This window comes from Oryctolagus cuniculus, chromosome 5 (assembly GCF_964237555.1).
Source record: "Oryctolagus cuniculus chromosome 5, mOryCun1.1, whole genome shotgun sequence".
NCBI classification, from domain to species: domain Eukaryota; kingdom Metazoa; phylum Chordata; class Mammalia; order Lagomorpha; family Leporidae; genus Oryctolagus; species Oryctolagus cuniculus.
Genome location: NC_091436.1, coordinates 163,346,127 through 163,365,229, shown reverse-complemented (window position 1 = coordinate 163,365,229; position 19,103 = coordinate 163,346,127). Strand labels below are relative to the sequence as shown.

The 19,103-nt window shown below is 55.6% G+C and overlaps 1 protein-coding gene across 10 annotated transcripts in view; it reads left to right on the top strand.

Annotated features, from left to right (window-relative positions):
• The window catches only part of RREB1 (ras responsive element binding protein 1), a 179,389-nt gene that overhangs the window by 118,768 nt on the left and 41,518 nt on the right, over positions 1-19,103 (top strand). The window lies entirely within an intron of this gene.

Here is a 19,103-nt window from a genome sequence, read left to right as displayed (position 1 = left end):
GAGCGGATGCTTGCTCTTCCCCTTTCTGGGCTAGCTGCTGTGTGTTTTTCTTGTTCACTCGGCCTGGCTGGAAGTGAGGACTGTGGATATGCTGGTCTTAGGAGAAGGCATTCATTCAGTTTGCCCCCAGTCAGCATGATGTGAGTTGGGCATTTTTCATAAACGCCTTTTATCAGTTTGAGGAAGTCTGATTCTACGGCTGGTTTCCTGGGTGTCATGAGAAGGTTTGGATTTCGTTTTTTGCACTCACTTTCTGCACCTGTGTCCAGTGGTTTTTCTTTCTGTTCTATTCTGTTCTTCTCTGGATGTTGAACTGACTTTAATCCTGGGAGAAGACCTCTAGGTCGTAGTTACAGGCATTTTCACGTTCATAACTTTGACTTGCTAGCATTTTGGTAAAGATTTTATGTCTGTATTCTTAAGAGATGCGGGTCTGTAGTTTTCTTGGGTCTCTTTTACACATACCCATTTTCATTCTTGGTTAATGTGTGAACATTTAGCTCGTTTTCATATGTTGGCTGTGAACAGCAGAGTGCGGGAATCTCTTGAGATCCTGGTTTCATTCACTTGGATAAATGCCTGGTGGTGGGGAGTGCGGGGTCTTCTGGTGCTGGTACTATTTTCGCTATTCTGGGGAATTCCTGTGCAGTGCTCCATAACACCTGCACTCACCGACAGTCCCACGACGGTGCACGGCCAATCCATTTCCCCCGCAGCCTCACCGACACCCTCTGTCTTTTTTGATAGCAGCCACTTCACAGTTGGGAGGCGATACCTCACCATCAGTATGCTTTTCCTCTTATGACTCAATTTAATTGTTCAAGAAATCTTCTAAAGCAACATTAATGCACATATTAAAATTATGCATATTTATGAGGCGCTGTGTGATGTTTCAGTCCATGTATACCTTGTGTTTTATCCATTCGGTCGGGGCAGGTATGCTAATCCTTTCAGGCGTGTAGCATTTCTTACGAGGGAGCCGTTTCAGTATCAGAAGTACAGGGACTTCATAGAAAGATCTGGGAAGCACTCCCTCCTGCACTGTTTTTGCAGAGTTGCTATTACATCTCCTTTAAATGTTCGGTGGGATTCACCAGTGAAACCTCGGGGCCTCTCTTTCTGGGTAGATATTTTGATACAGTTTAGCCTCTGGGAGGCCTGCTGGATGCCCGCCTTCTGGGAATTGTGTCCACTCCGTCTAAGCAGTGGAGTTGGCTGCATGCACTTGTGGTTCTTTGTATGCTGTGAAGTTGGTAGTCATGTCCTCCGTTCCTGGTTCTAGTGATTTGGATCTTGTTTTCCCCTTGGTTAGTCTGTCTGTACATTGGACAACTTTGTTGATACTTTCAAAGAACTGTTGCTTGGTATTACTGATGTTTCTCTTTTATTTTTTCTATTCCATGTTTCATTCTGCTTTACACATTACCATTTCCCTTTCTGCTTGCTGTAGTTTTGATTTGCTCTTCTTTTTCTGGGGTTGTAAGAGACAAGATTGAGTTATTGATTTGACAGCTTCTTTTTTAATACAGACAGGCCCTTAGGGGCATATGTTTCCCTTTAAGCATTGTAGCTGCATCCTGTAGGTTGTTCTGTGTTGTGTCTTCTTTTCCATTCATTCTAATGTTCTAATTCTTGTGCATTTCTTTGACCCATTGGTTATTTTGTTTTGTTTTGTTTTTGTTTTTGTTTTTTTTTGTTTTTGTTTTTTGACAGGCAGAGTGGACAGTGTGAGAGAGAGAGACAGAGAGAAAGGTCTTCCTTTGCCGTTGGTTCACCCTCCAATGGCTGCCGCGGCCGGTGCACCGCGCTGACCCGATGGCAGGAGCCAGGTGCTTCTCCCGGTCTCCCATGGGGTGCAGGGCCCAAGGACTTGGGCCATCCTCCACTGCACTCCTTGGCCACAGCAGAGAGCTGGACAGGAAGAGGGGCAACCGGGACAGAATCCGGCGCCCCGACCAGGACTAGAACCCGGTGTGCTGGCGCCGCAAGGCGGAGGATTAGCCTAGTGAGCCGTGGCGCCGGCCTGACGCATTGGTTATTTGTGGACTGTGTTGTTCGGTTTCTGTGGATTTGCAGCTTCCCACACTTCTTCTGTGCTCGCTTTCTGATTTCATTCCTCTGCAGCTGGAGAATGTGCTTTGCATGGCTTCAGTGCCCGTATGTTGACTGAGGTGTGTGCCGTCGCCTAGCGTATGGCCCCGGGCCTGGGGACCGGCCCACATCTGTTTGGAAAGCGCCCGTGCTCTGGCGCTGTCGGGTGGAGCGCGGTGCGGATGTGTGCTCAGGTCTGCTTAGTTTACAGCAGGGTTCGCATCTTCCCCTTCCTTGTTGAGCTCCTCTTGTGTTTGCGTGCTGTGCCTTGTAAAGTCCACGTCATCTTCATCCCGTTCTGCAGATGAGAGGTGACCCAGGCTGCCCGGCCTCAGAGACTCTGCTTTTAACCTCTGTCTGAGAAGGGACGACAGGTGCTCCTGTCCTGTGCGTTCCTGCACTTTCTCCTTTCCCAGCTATGCAGGGTCGTCTCCAACCTTCAGCTACTCCCATCATCCTGCGAGCTTGCCCGCTGTGCGAGGTGAGCGTGGAGTAGCTGCGGGGGCACCTGTTTTGGCCGAGTTGCATTACTGTGCGTTGTGCTGTGTGTCGCTACCGGCTGCGTGGCCCTAGGCAAGTTACTTGACCTGTTTCTCTTCATCTGTGGATTGACGGAGAAATAATCTTAAATTTTTTGGAGCAGGACCTAAGTACCTGGGCCATCATCTACTGCTTTCCCAGGCACATTAGTGGGGAGTTGGATCGGAATTAGAGCAGCTGAGACTCTAACTGGTGCTTCAATATGGTGTGCAGGTGCCGCATGGCTGGCCCCTGTAGTGACCATCTGTGAGTGGCCTGGACAGGTTCCTTGGCTTCTGTGTCTCTCAGTCACTTCATCTGTCAAAGTTGGTGTGCTGTTTGTATACACCTCAAGAAAATGCAATGAGAAGAATGTTAAACGGTACATGGAAATTGATGGCTACTCATGGTTGTCATTGTCGTCTGGAGGAAAGCTATACTGAGAACCAGTTTTTATGACACCGGAGAATAAGTAGAGAGGTGGGGTTTTTGGGTTTTGTTTTGCCTGTGAATACATTAAAGCCAACATTTCAGCAACAAACATTTTTCTAATATTTTATTCATTTGAGGGGTAGAGAGGTCTTCCATCTGCTGATAAACTCCCCAAATGGCTGGAGCCGAGCAGATCCGAAGCCAGGAGCCAGGAGCTTCTTCTGGGTCTCCCATGTGGGTGCAGCGGTCCAAGTCCTTGGGCCATCTTCCACTGCTTTCCCAGGCACATTAGTCGGGAGCTGGATCGGAAGAAGAGCAGCCGGGTCTCAAACTGGGGCCCATGTGGGATGCGGGCACCGCAGGCGGGGGCTTCGCCTACCGCACCACAGCGCCAGCCCCTGTTTGGAATATTTAAGGTTACCACATTACGTTTATATTGTCTTCCCCGCAGAAAGCTGCAGTTAACGGGTTAAAAGCGCATCCAGTTTTCAGTCATCAATCACAGTGAAATCATTACCACCTTTATTTGCTGGCGAAACTATACTTTCGGAAAGAAAATTACAAAAACGTGAGCACACTTACAAAAATGTGCCAGAGAGAGTGTAGTTAGATTTATTTGCCCCGGTGGATCCGTTCCAGAGCCCGCGCTCCAGCGGTGAGCTGTGATCTCTCCCAGCCACAAACCTGCACCGCGTGAATCAGGGGCCAGAACTGCACTGAGACGGGCGTGCAGGGACAACACGGGGCCTGGAAGCCGAGGGCCTGGTGTGCACGGGAGGCAGGCGGTGGGCCGTGCACGTCGGGCGCCTCAGACCGGTGTTCTCTTCCTCACTTCCCTGGCGCTGCTGCTCTCCCATTGGCACCTGCTGGGCTGGGGGGGGGGGGTGCCCAGGGCCCCAGAGCTGTGGCCATGCTGAGCCGTCAGAGCGCACCTGCCCCGGCTTCCCTGGGTGCCCGGGCACTCCACACCCAGCGGAGTCGGTTCTGCCTTGTTTGTATGTGCTGCAGGCCCGCCCTCAGCGGCGCTGCTCTGGGCTGTGGTTGTCAGTCTCTGTCCTGTGGGATGGGGGAGGTAGGGCCTCTGCCGTGTGGATTTCTAGATCTCCCCCTCCCCAAGGGGTTAGTGCTGCCGAGAACCTCGGCTCTGCTCGCCCCTGCTCCTGGGGCCGACGAGTGGATGGATGACGGGTGCCCCTGTGGGGTGTGTGTGTGCTTCCAGATCAACGCTTATTTCTAAGGTGCCTCCGTCTTTATTTGTAGAGTTCCCTTATCTCAGTTTTATGAGGACCAGCCATGGAATTATATTAGGAAGCTACAATAAATGTCACAGCGTAAGGAAAAATACTAAATTACCTTCCGTGAGGTCATGCTGACCGCTGCGTTGCAGCTCTGAGAAACCCCCAACTTCCTACTCTTTAATAAAGAGCTTTGCGAGGTACTTTAGAAGTCATTCTGTTTTGGTGCGAGTGACGCCTGTGAGAACTCAGTTGGAGAAGCACTGGAGGAGACACCTTCTTGGTGTATCGTCTCTGGTTGCCACTTCCCTGTCTGCAGGCTCTTAGGTTTTGAGGTCTGAAAAATCCTTCATCGCAGCCCCTCCTAGCCACGGCCCGTTCGGAGCAGAACAGCAGGTCGCCGCCCGGTGCAGAGCGCGGATCGCGGCAACATCGCCGTGGCTCCAGCTTTAGAACTGCCCAGAACTTTTGATCATTGGCTCCCACGTTGAAAATTCGCACTGAGCGGTACTCGTCTTCCAAAACAAACGCGGGAAACTGAGCCAGAGCACGCCCTCTGGGACAACTCCATGTAGGAAAAAGGGCCTTGAGCTTTGCAGTCTGCAAAATTGGTTCCAGAAAGTGCTGGGCTGCGGAGCCATGCAGGCGTTCTCGCGAGAGAGGATTGAGACAGACCTCATCTGGAGTCAGTCCCGTCGCCGAAATGGGTGTTTGTCTTCCCCAGCCCATCGTTGCCTGGGGGAAACCGGAACATTAATTTCCACCTCGCTCCTCGTGTGCAGACCCGTCACAGACTCTGCAGCCACACAGAGAGCTGTGGATTGCATGTGTAGGTTTAAGGATGTGTCGAAGACCCCGGGCGGGGGCGAGCTATCCAAGTTCTCCATTTGTTCTCCGAAGAGCGGGGAAGTATGCTCCTCATTTCAGCTGTGGCGGAAGGTCAGGGGGAGGAAGGGACTTCCCTGGGACTTTGTCCCGCCGCACAGGGCACGGCTGTGTCTGTTGCTAAGCCCAGGCGGCCCAGGCCCTGGGGGGTGCCTCTGGAGAGCAGGCCGTCTTCGGGAACAGAGGCTTATGTGTCCCTAGTGTGCTTGAAGAGAACTCGAGCTGCAGAATGTGACGGCAGAGGCTCTGAATTTAGCACGCTCCTCTCAGATGCTTTGGCCGAGCCAGCCCTTGGCACGCACAAGTGCACTTGGGTGTCTGGAGCGGGTGCCTGCTCCGAACGAGAGGCAGAGGGAGGACAGGGTCCTCCAGGATCAGGGAGCAGTCGCGTCTCTCCCCTCCGGGCCCAGCAAGAGGAGAGGCCCCGTGACCATCTGCGATGGTCGTGTTGAGCGTCTGAGGGTGCCCTGTAGCTGGCTCTGGTGTTTGCTGCTTCTTGAGAGTGGACAAGGCCATCAAAGGCTCAGCCAGCCCCATCTCTAACCGGCTGTTCCCGGCTGCTGCCACGTGCCTCCGTGGGAAGCGGGGGCTCAGCTCCGTCCACAGGAAGGACGCGGTGCACATTAGAAATCTGTGCGTCTCCTGCAGTCTACAGCTGAAGAATCTCATTTGCAAGGGGGAAAGACAAATCAGGAGATGTCCTTCAGGGGTGTGGAGGGGGCTTGACATGGGTCACTCCTGTGTTCTGTGACGCCGCCTGCAGCTCTGAGATTATTTTTAAGATTGATTTACTTATTTGAAAGAGTTATAGAGAGAGAGGAGACACAGAGACAGATCTTCCATCCACTGGTTCACTTCCCCAAATGGCCACAATGGCTGGGGCTGGACCAGGCTGATCCAGGTCTCCCACAAGGGGGACAGGGACCCAAGCACTTGGGCCATGTTCCGATGCTTTCCCAGGCACACCAGCAGGGAGCTGGATGGGAAGTGGAGCAGCCAGGATTCAAACTGGCGCCCATCTGGGATGCTGGCAGCGCCTTAACCCACTGTGCCACAGTGCCAGGACTGCAAAAACCAAGTTTTCATGGTACCTAGAGTTGGCATGGCCGTGCTGGGCATAGATCCTTACGTGTAGTGTGTATCCAGTGACTATGTGGCAGTGTCATGATGATAGTACTTGAATCTCTAAGCAGTTCTTAGCATCACCAGTGCTCTGTGCTGAAGCAGCCCTCCTTCTGATACACCTTAGAAAGCTTTCTAACAAGGCAGGACAGTAAACTCATGGACGTGGGGCTGGAGTTCTGGCGTAGCTGGTAAAGCCACCGCCTACAGTGCCGGCATCCCATTTGGGTGCCGGTTCAAGTCCCAGGTACTCCACTTCCGACCCAGCTCTCTGAATATGGCCTGGGAAAGCAGTAGAAGATGATGGGCTGAGTGCTTGGGCCCCTGCACCCACGTGGGAGACCTGGAAGAAGCTCCTGTCCTCAGATCAGTGCAGCTCCAGCCATTGCGGCCATCTGGGGAGTGAACGAGTACATGGAAGACCTCTCTCTCTCTTTCTCTGCCTCTGCCTCTCTGTAACTCTGACTTTCAAATAAATAAATCTTAAAAAAAAAAAGAAAAAAAAATCACAGACGTGCAATGCCCCTTCCCTTGGTGGTGCCACCCGACGTGCCTGTCACTCAGGGAGCGCCCACCCCCGTGGGAGGCCCGCCACTTCCCCCCAGAGCAAGCATTTCTCCGCAGATTGTCTGAGGTACCTCCCCACACACGTCTGTCGTGTGGTTGAATTTCCACACTTGTCGCCTTGTCTGTTGTGTGGTTGTATTTCCACATTTGCAGCCTTTTTTTTTTTTTTTTTTTTTTTTTTAACGTCTCCCTGGCTGCATCTGAAGTGCAAGCGCTTCTGTTTGGCGCTGGGCGGCATTTCTGGGCCTCCCGTGAGTGCCCTGGCTTCTGCTTTCTGTGGGCTGAGGCACACGCCGTGTGCAGCCGTCAGGGGCGCCTCCGAGCCCTCGTCGGGGCTGGGAATAGTGCTTACCTGCACGTCTGTAGTGAGGATTGAATAAAGGCCGCAAGGTGAGCCCAGTCCCTGGCTCGTGTTAGGTACCCAGTACCTTGTAGCTCTTTTCCTTTCCCTCGTCTCTGAAGATGTTTAACCCAGAGCCGGGCGTTTGGCCTAGGGGTTGAGCTGTCCACAGCCCGTGTGGCAGCACCTGAGGCTGAGACCCCGGCGTCTCACTCCAGCTTCCCGCTCCTCACGGGGTGTGTGTGGGGGGGGGGACCTGGGTTGAGTTCCCAGCCCCCAGCTGTGGCCGGCCCAGCCCTGGCCATTGAGGGAGTGGACCGGTGGATAAGAGCTTTCTGTCTTCTGCCTCTCACACAAATGATTAAAAAATTTTTAAGCGAAATTTTGAAAATCTGTTCATTAAAAAAAAAAAAAGACGTTTAACTCAGCAGGCCCCTTGTATGTGCAGTTAAGCACGTGGGTTTACAAAAGCAAGAAAACGGGCGCCTTTGTCAGCGGGGGTAGCGGGCTGCATTGTGGGAGCCCGTGAGCTGTGGGGTGGCTGTGCACGGCCTGCTGCAGTTCCATCTCTGAGTTGTGCAGCCTTCCCTATTACCTTAGTAGTTCCTCTTTCTTTAAAAAAGAAAAAGTCTTGATCCGTGGTATTCTGACGTTTCTTGGTGCATATTTGCATTCATACTATTGGATGAGCGTCTGAGGTCCCTTTCAGAAGTTTTGCTTTGCATTTTAAAAAGCGCAGGTCAGCGCCATGGCTCACTAGGCTAATCCTCCGCCTGCAGTGCCGGTACCCCGGGTTCTAGTCCCGGTTGGGGAGCCGGATTCTGTCCCGGTTGCTCCTCTTCCTGTCCAGCTCTCTGCTGTGGCCTGGGAGTGCAGTGGAGGATGGCCCAGGTCCTTGGGCCCTGCACCCGCATGGGAGACCAGGAGAAGCACCTGGCTCCTGCGTTCGGATCAGCACGGTGCGCCAGCCGCAGCGGCCGTTGGGGGGTGAACCAACGGAAAAGGAAGACCTTTCTCTCTCTCTCTGTCTCTCTCTCTCTCTCACTTTATAACTCTGCCTGTCAAAAAAAAAAAAAAAGTGCTGGAGGAGAAAGCTACCCAACCCCTGTTCTGTACGAGAGAGTAGGCGATGGGGACTTGTGACAGAACCGTGTTCTCCTTCAAGATCAAGAGCCTAAGGAAGTCTCGCAGCTGAAAGCCGACGCCCTCTCCAGCCTGTCCTGTCCTTGCTGCATTTGACACGTCCCTTTCACCTCCTTTCTGTCGCCCTTGACAATCAGCGCAGCTTATTGTATTGTATCCATCATCTTTGAAAGAACGTTTGAAGACCGCACTTGAGGCCAGTGCCTACTTTCTGTTCTGGGAGGAGCAGGTCAGGCTCACAGCAGAGAGGGAGCGCAGCCCAGCGCGCCGTGGCGGCAGGGGCACGTTCGGCACCGGCCGCGCCTGCTCCTCTCCCTCGCTGCTCCTCGGATCCAGGATGCGATTCCTAGTGGGATGGGTTTTTCTGCTGGTCCGCCTGGCTGATCGTGTGTTCATGGCTTGGGCAGGAGTCGTGCTGTCTGTCGCTTTGTGAAGGTGATGCGGGCGTGGGAGGAGTTTTCTCTGGTGCAGGCAGCGTGGTGTTTTTGACAGATCCCGCTGAGACGGTTCACAGGCCCTTCCCAGGGTAAAACTGCTGGGTCGCGTCAGAATTGGAGCCTGCTTGCCCGCACTTGAGCGTCCGGGCGGGCGGGCGGCCGGCCGGGAGGGCTGGGAAGTGGGCTGTAGCAGTCAAGGGGCAGGCTGGCTGGGGGTGGGACGAGGCGTGCGGAGCTGACGTCAGCCAGCCCGGCCTCCTCCCCCGCCTGCCACTGGCCGTGGGTTCTGAGGACCTAGAGCAGATCCGGGTGTGTGTCCAGTTGAGTGTTACAACACAGCAGCCTGGAGGGGCGAGGGGGCCAGGTTGCTGCAGCTGGAGGTCACAGAACTGAAACCTGCGGGGAACTGGCTGCCGGTCCCCAGGCCGCGCACGCTCGGTCACGCTCGCTCGCTCGGGCTTTCTACGTCGCGTTTTTCCCCCTTTGTTTAAATATCCAACCTGTCCAACCTGTTTGGGCTGAGCAAGCCGGTGCTAGCACACATCAGATGTGCCCATCGCTGTCCGTGTGTCTGAGTCCTTGTGGAGGACGGCGAGCAGCGACACCTGCCCCCTGCCCCCCCAACACAGAAGTGCAGCACGGAAGTCTCTGCCTCTGTGTGTGTGTGTGTGTGCACACGCTACACTGGATCCCTGCCTCCTCCCGGCACACGCGTGTGCCCGTGGGCTGTTGGCGCTTCCTTACACCAGAGACCCGGCTACACAGCGGCTCGTGGGTACGTGTCTGCGCCGCACTGACTCCGCGTGCTCACGTGGCACAGCTCACCCAAGGGGGTGCCGCGGCTCCGGCCCAGACCCTGAGCCCTCCTCTCCTGTGCCTGGGCTCCTCCCACGAGTGCACTGCTGAAAGGCAAGGCCCTCACATGAGCCCCTGTCACACACCCATCCCCACACACCCATCCCCCGCCATGACGTGGCTGCACTTGCTCGTTCTTTCTCCCCTCTTGGTTCCTCTCCCTTCCCCTTCGTGGTTGCTTCTCTCTGGCCCCTGAACTGGGCGCCGTGGACTCCCTGGTGTCCCCAGAGTACAGGGGCTCTTCCCTTTCCCTGCGTCTGAGCTGTGCCCCTGGGCGTGTGGCGGCCCCTGTGTTTCTCCTTCCTCCTCCAGGGAAGGCTGCAGAGTGGCACTATTAGTTAGCAAGGCCTTTCTCTCGAGGTGGGAGCCCTGAGGTTCAGCCATGCCCGGAAGCCCCATGAGCTGTGTCTGAGACCACGGCCTTTCCACTCCACCGCAGAGCTCACGGGCGGGCTGGGCGTGACCGCGTCATGCGAGCCGTGCCGCAGCACAGCTGTCTCATGGGGTGCCTCTGGGCTCGTGAGGCCTCTGTAGGAATGGTCTCTTCTGTTGGGACTGTATCACCTGAGACCGCAGGTACGGGAGGCTCTCCTAGGACGGGGCCCAGCAGTAGGGAGAGGGAGGTTGTGAAGAAGCCGGGGGAGTGTAGCCTGGAGAGGAAGCAGACCCCCACATGGCACGGCAGCCTCCCTGAGTTTCGTAAGGGACCTTTGGCTGGGGGGCGGTGGGAGCCGTGTGCTTGTCTCTCCGGATCCGCGCAGTGCGGGTCCAAGCCGGCTGCTTTCACCCTTTGCAAACAAGAGGGTTTGCTGGGTGAGAGAAAGCCCAGCTCCCACCACCGCCGACATTTTTGGTGTAAGAGCCTGGGATTTTACACGGAGCTGGGCCCTGATATTGGACAGCACAGGCTTGGGTGCGTGAGAAGGAGCAGGTGCAGGGGAGAGAGAATGGCATGAAGGTTTAGCCTGCCCTGAGCCCCTGGCTCAGAGGTCCCGCACTTGGGAACCATGTCTAAAGGAGGCCTTGGACAAGCTGACAATGAGGGAGAGGGCTGCCTGCCAAGCCTCCTCCGCTGGATATGAAAATCGGGGAGAGGCGGGGGCCGGGGCCCTGACAGCCGCAGGGATGCCCTCTGGTTTCTAAGTGGACAGTCAACAGCTGGAGGCCCTGTCCCAGCCAGCAGCTTCCAGGATTGGCGTGGCTGGAGGAAAAAGAGAGGAAGACAGATGCCACCGGTGTCCTTCTACCCTCAAGGACGCTGGGGCCCTGAGGTGGACACTGCAGGGCAGCAGGGTGAACTTCCTCTCGGGACACGGAGTCCCGCATCCGAGTGCCTGGGATCAAGGCTCGCCTCTGCTTCTGAGCCAGCTTCCTGCTCCTGCACGCCCCGGGAGGCAGCGGGCGCTGGCTCAGCTGCTGGAGTCCCTGCCGCTCGGGTTGTTTGTCTGGCACCTGGCGTGCCTGGGCCCAGCCTGGGCTGTGGAAGGCACTGGGGGTGAGGCAGCAGATGGAGAATCTGTTTCTTAATATCTTTGCTCTCCTTCAAATAAATATTTAAAAAATAAATTCTTCCTTGGGCCTACTAGCGCCGGCTCAGCCTGTCTTGAGAAAGCGTTTTTTCCAAGAATGCAGACGAGTCTTACCCATGACCAAGACAGGGGAGGAACTGCCTTGTCCACGTGGATGCTGCAGGGAAGCTGAGGCCCGAGACCCCGGTCCAGTCAGAAGTATCAGAGCCCCCTGGGCCAGTCCGGGGCCTGACTCCTGGGCTGACAAGCCATGGAGGTGGAGATAACTCCCAGCAGTGTCTGTGCACTGGGAACATGAGAATGAGCCCCCGAAGCACCCCTGCTTTGGGTTGAGATTCCTGAACTTTAATGAAATTGAGCCTTATCCTCTGCCGACCCCACAGTGTGCCCCGAGGCCGTCAGTACAGTGGGAGTGGGGTGGGGACAGTGGTCCTTACCAACCCCATCCTGCAGGGGGCAGTCAGAGTCACTTCCCGGTGAGGACTCAGTCCTGGCCTCTGCTGGCCTGGTTGCCCCGCATTAGGGTTCCTGGCATCTGAGGGGCTGGGGTAGGATGGGTGCAGTGAACAGGGCATCTCACCGAGAACACAGCCGGAGCCAGGGAGCCTACAGAAAGCGGGCTTGGTGCCGCACGCCGGGCTGGCTTCTGGACTGTTCTGAGGGTGCTAGCTCTCGGGTGAGCAGAGCTGCTCACACTTCAGCGGGCCCTCTGCCACGCCCTGGCACGGCTGGTGTGCCCTGCCTCCTGGACAGGCATGACTGAGCGTGAACAACACCCAGATTACTAGAAGGTGCCTTGCGCTGGGAGGAGGGCTGCCCCGGGAGTGCTCCGCGGATGCTTGCCGCCCTCTCTGGCCCTTTGCACCTCCACACTTGCACAGAACCCGACTCGCGCAGGCCCCACCCTGGCTCCTCCCCCAGGCATCTGTTAGGATGACGTGCCCCAGCCCTCTTGGAGACGCACTTCTCTTTGGCCAGAGATACAGGTCGTCGAGCTGTGATGCTTAATCCTATTCTTTCCTCTTGGGTTATCACAAGGCTTTGTTGGACAAGAAAAGCCAGCGTAGGTACAGGTGAGGATGCACCAGTAAGCAGGCTGCCAGAACCTGTCTGAACCTGTTGCCTCCGGTTTGATGGCCCCAGGCTGTGCCAGGTGCTCGGTGCACAGTGACCTTCCTTGTCATGCCATCAGCTCCCTAGATGAATTAACGCAGCTCCTCTTAGCAAGCCCACGAGGAAATGCAGGCTCGGGTGTTAGCAGATCCTAGAAGCACCTGGATCTCTCCTGACCCTTAACCGTCACCCGAAATCAGATACAGGCTTGCTTAGAGAATGCGGCTTCAACCAGATGGGCCTTGGTGTGGGCCACATTTAAACTTGTTTGTGTTTCCTGAAGAATTTTTCACCTACCCTCGACCTCCAGTTTTAAGAATGGTAAATCTCCCAACTTTTTTTTTTAGTAGATTTGTTTTATTTAATTGAAAGGCAGAGTTAGAGGGAGAGACAGAGAAAAATGAGACTGTCCATCCTCTGGTTCACTCCCCAGATGGCTGCAAAGGCCAGGGCTGAGCTGTGCTGGGCTGACGCCAAGAGGCTAGAACTCTGTCCAGGTCTCCCACGTGGGTGGCAGGGGCCTAAGCACTTGGGGTGATCTTTCTCTGCTTTCCCAGGAACCTTAGCAGGGAGCTGCGTCAGAAGCGGAGCAGCCGGGACTCACACCTGCACTCACGTGGGATTCTGGCATCACAGGTGGTGGCCCAGGCTGCTGTACCGCAAATGCTGGTCCCGTAGCTATTTTTGGTTAGGTGTTTATACCTGGTATTGTAGACAGAGACTGCTGGCATGTTGGCAGATGAGGCTGGGAGAGATTTAATTCATATATCAAAGTGGGGGGCAGCATTCCAAACCTGTGAACTGTGCAAGCAGCTGAAGAAGGTCGCCACGCCTCTCGCTGCCTCGAAGCCTCCCAGCCTGCGGAGGTGGGGAAGCTGGACTCGGCTGTGCAACGAGCCCCCGGCTGCTGCTGCTGCTGCTGCTGATCAGAGGCCCACAGTGTGAAAGCCAGTGCTCTGGGAGACCGGCCGTATCACCCAGTGCTGAGGGAGCCAGCTGTTGGAGTCTCCGTGTTACACAGTGGCAGAACCGGATTCACATCCAAAATGTGTCACAGGTCAAAGGCCGCCAGAACTTCATTGCCACCACGCATTCCCCCTTGCTGCTCAGAGCAGCCTGCAGCCTGAGTGGCTAGGAGCTTACCCCCATTCCCAGCTCTGATGACGCAGAGGTACTTGGAATAGGGAGGTCAGGGCTTGGTCTGTCTCCCTGGAGCTCCTCGACCGGCGCTGGGCGCATGTCCATGGTGTACTGATCTCTTCAGTACAGTCACAGCTCTCCGTCTGCTAAAACAGAGCTCAGATTTTAGAAAAGGAAGGGCTACCTTGGCGGGAGGAATGTCGGTATCTACCCGCGTCTTCCTCAGCGGCTCCTGTCGGCACTAAGCTCTGCTCAGGCCTGCCCCCGGTTGTCACATGTGGAAGGTTTCCCTGGGCTCCGGCAGTTCTGGTCAAGTTCCTGCCTAAGACCACAGTGTGGTTGAAGCGCGGTGCCGCGGAGCGTATTTCCAAGACTCAAGCACACTTTGATTTTACGTCAACTTCTGTTGTTACGAACGATGTTGTTACGAATGAGTGCACGTTGATACCAAGAAACGAGAAAATGAGCGTGTGCCATCAGTGTTCGTGGCCGAAGCATTTCCCACTAAGCACCGTTTGCTACAGCATCTCATTGAGTTTGCGCACGTTGAGTCTTGGTTAGGCAAATGATAAGCTCTTGTTGGCTGCTGTGCAGGGAGGGGCACTAGGAGGGCCGGAGGAAGAGCAGAGCGAATGGCCAGTGAAAATGCCAAGGCCAGCTGATGGGCAGTCTGGTGGTGGCTAGTGTGTGTGCAGTGTGTCCACCTCTGAGCGAATCTTCAGTCCTTGTACTGAGACCTTTGCGTGCTGCCCAGTTATTGGTCCTTAAGACAAAGTTCCGGAGCTGGGCTCAGTGCTGTAGAGGGTATAGACGTTCGAGATTCTGATCCCTGCCTAGCCGCTTTGCAAAGAGGTGGTTACCGGGATCGGCATTGTGGCACAGTGGGTTGAACCGCCGCTTGCGACACTGGCATCTCCTATCCCAGGGCTGATTGGCGTCTCGGCTGTTCTGCTCCCAACTCAGCTCCCTGCTAATGGCTCAGCCCCGGCCGTTGTAGCCACTGGGGGAGTGATGAAACCAGCACGTGGAATATTTCTGTCTCTCCTTCCCTCTCTGTCACTCTGCCTTTCAAATAAATAAACAAAAAGGTGGTTGCCATTCTTCACTCCCACCAACGAAGCGTGAGAGTCCCAGTCTTCCGAAGTAGCACCATCACTGCTGTGCAGACAGACAGACGGACAGACAGACACACGGCCCTAAACCCCCAGTGCGGAGGGGAGGAGTTAGCGATGTGGATGAACTGTGTCACCCAGACAGCCAAACCAACCCAGGCTCTGTTTTTGCCCCCTTCGGAGGGTATCGTCCCGGCCACGTTTGCCCTTAGCCCTCCAGGCTCACCCAGGTTCGCACTTGGCTTTGCATCCAGAATTTCCTGCAGGGTACCTGCAAACTGGAGAGTAGACTGAGGTTAGCTGGCAACTAGCAGGGTTGAACCGACTTGCCATCGGCACTTGGGGGCCGGAATTGTCTGGCGGTGAGCAGCGGGGCGGCACCAGTCCTCTTGTGCCGTTTGAAGAGCTGCCGTGTGGATGGAAACGTCCACTGGTGCCATCCGTCCTAGGCCACTGGTGGGTGTGCACAGCTAGGAGGGCGTTTCTGACTCGGCCCGGGGGACGGTGGTTTTGACCGTGTGGAGAAGTCCTTGCTGCTGGAGGCATCCATGCGGAGCTTGGACGCAGTGGCTCTGGTCTGCTGTGGGGTGGGAGGCCAGGCAGCCTGCCAGCTCCCTCCCGGCCGAGAGGCTCTGCCGACCGGCTGAGTGCATGGACGTGAGAGGGAGCAGCCCTCTGGGTTTGGGCCGCAAAGGGGAAGGGGCCATTACTGGCTCATCACATTCCTCACCCCACTTCCTGTGAGTGTTTGGGGAGGAAATGAGTAGCTGCTGTTGCTGCAGCTGCCACTGTCAGGGGCCAAGGTAGGCAGATCAGGGTCGGGTGGGGAGGGGGGCCAGTAACCATGGATCACGTCCAAGGTCAGGCCTGGCTGGACCTCGCAGGCCCTGGCAGCTCACGCGGCAGCTGAATGTAGGTCTTTTTTTTTTTTTTTTTTTTTTTTTTTTTTGACAGGCAGAGTGGACAGTGAGAGAGACAGGGAGAAAGGTCTTCCTTTACCGTTGGTTCACCCTCCATTGGCCGCTGCGGCCGGTGCACGGCGCTGATCTGATGGCAGGAGCCAGGTACTTATCCTGGTCTCCCATGGGGTGCAGGGCCCAAGTACTTGGGCCATCCTCCACTGCACTCCCTGGCCACAGCAGAGAGCTGGCCTGGAAGAGGGGCAACCGGGACAGAATCTGGCGCCCCGACCAGGACTAGAACCCGGGGTGCTGGCGCCGCAAGGCGGAGGATTAGCCTAGTGAGCCGCGGCACCGGCCCTGAATGGAAGTCTTAAAGGAGCCCAGTGCCGCTGGTCAGCGTGTGGCTGGGAGGACCGATCGGGACTCCCATGGTATAGCCCAGACCCTGAGATCTTGCCTGAGCATGGAACCTAAGGCTGCTGCCGGCTCGGTGAAGACCTCCAGTGGGTGCTGTGGTCAGCAGCTGCTGCCACTGCTTCCCCCTGACCTCCAGCCTTGAGGGAGGCTGTTCAAGGGCAGTGTCGGTGTGTGAGCCCGGGCCTGAGGCTCCTCTCCCTTTTCTCCTGGTCGACTGTGGTTAGAGTTTGATGCCAGCGGTGCCACCTTGGGCCTCAGCCAGCCCGAGGAACGTGTTCAGGTACAGGCCACGGCCCTGAGATCGCAGCTGGTGATACAGAACCCGCTCGGTGGCCGTGTGGGCTGGGGGAATAAGCGTGAATGTTGGAGTCGGCACTGGGGAGTGCCATCTGGCTGGGGGGCTGCAGGCCCCTCTGAACCTCAGCCGTCACAGGTTCCCACCAGACCATCACTGCGCGCTGGTTCCAGCACCTCCCCTTCCTCTCATGAAATCCCAAGAGCAAAATAAGGCATCTTTAAAAAAAAAAAAAAAAGGCTGGGGGCTGGCATTGTGGTGTAGCAGGAAAAGCAACACCTGCAGTGCCGGCATCCCATATGGGCACAGGTTCAAGTCCCAGCTGCTCCACTTCCAATCCAGCTCCCTGCTAAGGCGCCCGGGAAAGCAGCAGGAGATGGCCCAAGTGCTTGGGTCCCTGCACCCCTGTGGGAGACCTGGAAGAAGCTCCTGGCTTCCACTTGACCCAGCTCCAGACATTGCAGCCATCTGGGGAGTGAACCAGCAGATGGAAAATCTCTCCCTCTCTCTCTGTAACTGTTTCAAATAAATCTTTAAAAATTAAAAATTTCTGTATGTTTTTATATCATGTGACTGAAAAGATATAGCTAGAAGTGTTCCAGTGAATTCTTTCCGTTATTTATGTCTTTATTTAGAGGACAGTCTTCCATCCACTGGCTCACTCCCTCAAATGCCCCTCAACAGCTTGGGCTGAGCCCAGCCAAAGCCAGGCACCAGGAACTCCATCCTTGTCTCCCATGTGGATGGCAGGGGCCCAAGTACTTGAGCCATCACCTGCTGGCTTGTGGGCACATTAGGAGGAAGCTGGATCAGAAGTGGAGCAGGGCGCTGTAACCAGGCACTCTGGTATGGGGTGTGGACCTCCCAGGCTGTGTCTTAGCCTCCGTGCCACATCCCTGTCGTCATCCAGCTTTCAATATCCTCACTTTGTCAGCTGTGGGAGCATCAGAGAGCGCGAGGTTTAAAAATGGATTCTGAATAAATTTATTGAAAGGGCAGACTGAATTCTAGTTTACAAACTCCTAGGATTGTCTTGTCAGTTCGTAAGTGCTTGTTCTAAAACAAATGCACATTTCTAAAATTGGTATGTTCCATACAATGAGTGTCCAGTGCGACACTGATGCCAAGTGGTGGACTCCTGAGGTCACGATCACTCAGGTGCACAGAATAAGGCCGTTTCCATCCACTTTCCCAGGGCCCAGGGTGGCCAAGAACTAGGTGAAAAACGCCCCTTCCCCAGCCAGCGAGGTGAGGAATTGCGTGGATAGGCGTGGCGGTTGCTGTAGTTCTTCCTGGTTCCCCCTAGGAGAGCAAGGGTTTGGCCTGGGCCCCGTGGCCTCAGAGGCTGGGCTTGGCACTTGTGCACTGGTGCTGTTCGGCAGGGAGCTAACGCGGGACCCCCTGCACCTAATGGACTATGTGTCCATGGGTGTGGAAGGAGAGCTAAGCGCTGGCCATCTCCAGCGTTGCACATCCACATCCCCGCCCCACAAGGCAGCAGTGTTTGGGTGGCCTCTGCCCGTGAGTCAGTCTCTGTGTCCCCTCCTGTCACCTGTAAAGAAGGCACAGAAACTTCTTTTCAGACATGCAGCTGCTCAGTGCGTGACACTGCTGTCATTGCCCACTCTTTAAGAACTTCTCAGTGACGCCATCCTGTGGCTGGGGCTGGGGTACAGTGGGTCAAGCCGCCACCTGCAGTGCTAGCATCCCAAATAGGTGCTGGTTCAAGTTCTGGCTGCTCCACTTATGATCCAGCTCTCTGCTGTGGCCTGGGAAAGCAGCAGAAGATGGCCCAAGTCCTTGGGCCTCTGCACCCTTGTGGGGAGACCCAGAAGAAGCTCCTGGCTCCTGGCTTCAGATCGGCACAGCTCTGGCCATTGCGGCCATTTGGGGAGTGAATCAGTGGATGGAAGATCTCTCAATCTCTGTCTCTCCATCTCTATATCTTTCAATTAAATAAATAGATCTTTAGATGCAAATAAGTAAAATCATCATTTAATTACTCATGATAAACAGTGGCTCCCATGGCCAGCACCACGGCTCACTAGGCTAATCCTCCGCCTGCAGCGCCAGTACCCCGGGTTCTAGTCCCGGTTGGGGCGCCGGATTCTGTCCTGGTTGCTCCTCTTCCAGGCCAGCTCTCTGCTGTGGCCCGGGAAGGCAGTGGAGGTTGGCCCAAGTGCTTGGGCCCTGCACCTGCATGGGAGACCAAGAAGGAAGCACCTGGCTCCTGACTTCAGATTGGCGCAGCGCACAGGCCGTGGTGGCCATTGCGGTTGAACGAAGATTTCTCTCTCTCTCTCTCTCACTGTCTAACTCTGTCAAAAAAAAAAAAAAAACACACACACACACACACAGTGGCTCCCTTTCTCTCTGGCACAATCTAACCCCAGTCAGGTGATGACGGTGGGGGTGATGGGGTCGTTAGCAGAAAAGAAGCCAGGTTTATGTTGCGGAGTAAGGAGATTCAGACCGTGTGTTCCATCTTTTTCCCTATTGTCTCGGGGCTCCTCCTTAGGGCGTTTGTTTCAGAACTCGGTAAAATAAGGTCCTGGAACTCGGCGCACCTGGAGGACTTTCTGGAAGAGCGCTCTGTCGGTGGAGGCGGCTGCCAGGCCCGGGGTCTCAGAGCCCCGCTGCTGGCTGAGCGGCTCCCAGGACCTGCAGGTCCTCGACATGCCGTGACCCACAGGGGAGGCTGTCGGGTCTCAAGCGCTCCAGATGTCTCCTAACTCATCCCCAAAATTGCTCCGAAGGCAGAGGAGAGGGACTCTCGAGTGAGGGTGGGGTGGGGGCGCTGGGGGGGGCAGTTGTGGTTATTGCTTGGTTCCCCAACTAGAGGGACAGTGTGGGTATCCGGGAATCCTTTGTTCTTTAAAATGGCATGTCCCAAAGGCGTCCTTTTCTGTCTGAGGAAGAACGGGGCACCAGAGAGTCTGCTTTCGTCCCTTCCTCGCCGGTGAAGTTCG